This window comes from Gavialis gangeticus, unplaced genomic scaffold (genome assembly GCF_001723915.1).
Source record: "Gavialis gangeticus isolate Ggan-Ray unplaced genomic scaffold, GavGan_comp1, whole genome shotgun sequence".
NCBI classification, from domain to species: Eukaryota; Metazoa; Chordata; order Crocodylia; family Gavialidae; genus Gavialis; species Gavialis gangeticus.
This window is the reverse complement of record NW_017729002.1, coordinates 22,980,906-22,982,495: the sequence shown is the minus strand read 5'-3', so window position 1 is coordinate 22,982,495 and position 1,590 is coordinate 22,980,906. Positions and strand designations below refer to the sequence as shown.

General features: G+C 50.9%; 1 protein-coding gene across 1 annotated transcript in view; it reads left to right on the top strand.

The window, feature by feature from the left end:
- Positions 1 to 157: 157 nt before the first annotated feature.
- The window catches only part of LOC109290847 (ankyrin repeat and fibronectin type-III domain-containing protein 1-like), a 680,006-nt gene continuing 678,573 nt past the window's right edge, over positions 158 to 1,590 (top strand). Inside the window, exon 1 of the mRNA XM_019507654.1 lies at positions 158 to 505. The gene's annotated coding sequence lies outside the window, so the exon portion shown is untranslated. The remainder of the gene's footprint in view (positions 506 to 1,590) is intronic.

Below are 1,590 nucleotides of genomic sequence, written 5' to 3'. Positions count from 1 at the left end.
GGATGGAGCCCGCGCCGGCCGGGGCAGCGCCTGCCCCCTGATGCGGACGAGCCCAGCGCCGGCACCTCCTCCCGGCCGCGCGGGGAAGCGGCGTGTGGAGCCCGCGGGGATGGGCCCGGCCCGGCCCGGCCCTGCCGCTGCCCAGCTCCCTGCGCGCAGGGTGCCGCCGCTCTCTGGGGTCGGGGCCAGTTTTCTGCCTTCCCGCCCAGCTCGGCAGCGGGAACATCCCGGCCGGGAAGCGGCGGAGCAAGTGAGCCAGGCGCTGGAGCAGGCAGGGAGGGAGGGAGACATGGGCACTGCTTTAAAGCGCTCGGTTATTTATTTATTTAGTTTTAACTGTCGCTGCCTCATTTTTTTCTCCCCCGAAGAGGAGGGAGGATCGCATGCGCCTGCCACAGCAGAGCTGGAAAGGAGAGCAGGGCTGGCATTTCCCAGTGGGTCTGCACCTGAAGTGCTCATGTGGCTGCCCAGCTGCTCCAGCCAGAGGCAGATTCCTCTGGTCATGGTACGGTAACTCCCTGTTTCCTCTCTCTGCCATTTAGTTTTTTCTGTGAGTTCTGCCCCCCCTCCATCCCAGTGCACTTCTTGCAATAGTTCGTGCTTTGCAAAATAGCTGCTGGCTTCATCACTGTCTTTTTTCCTCTTCCACTTGGAGTAAGTAGCTAATTGGATAGCAAAACATTAACTGCAGGGGTGGGATTACTTAATGCTCTTGTAATGCTGTTTTGCTGGTCAATTTCAGCCTTTTTGCATGGAAAGAATCTGCCTTAAGAGTTTCTCCTCCAGTTGTCCGAGCTGGGTAAGAAAGGAAGCGAGCTGCAGAGCTCACGGGGCATGCTGTGCTCTAACAGCTTTCTTCTTCTGAGGTCTTCAGTTTTAAGAAAGGTTTCATTGTCCATATAGCTAAATTAGTTTGGTGGCAGATTTTGCTCCTTTGAATGATATATTCAACAGGTCTGTTAATAACTGCAAGGCATTGGTTAGCACACTGGGGGGTTTAATTCATCTGACAGGTTAATTCGGTTACTGGGGTTTAATTTTTTTAAGGGATTTTCTTAGAGAATGCAAGGTTTGCTGAGGAAGCATCTCTGGAGTTAGTGTTTGCTTTCACTGGGCTGGCTTTCATTCCTGTGGTTGCCTGTGACATTCCTTTTTATTCAGGGTGCTTTTGAGGAGAGAATTGTGGATTCCAAAGTGGTAAAGAGTCAGTGCACCTTGTATCTAGGGCATTACAGCCTTCAGCTTTATCTGGTTCCTTAAAGGCTTAAAAAAATCAGATGGATGCAAAAAACAATCCACCTAAGAGAGGGTCAGTGTAAGTTCTTAAGTGGCATTGAAACAGCAGAGCTACCTTCCCATTGTTTGAAAGAGGCCTTGCCTTGATTTAAGCAAGTGTCTTTATACTTCCTTTTAAAGTGGGCAGAGGGAGGGGCAGGGTCTCAGCAAGGCACAAGACGTACCAGAGGGAGTCTCTTGGAGTTGGTACTAGAAGCTAGGTATATGCTTAAAATACCTTGTTGAATAGAGGTCCAAAGCAACAGTCAATCAGTTTGCACCTCATGCTTCAGGTCATAGGGGTGGCTTATATTT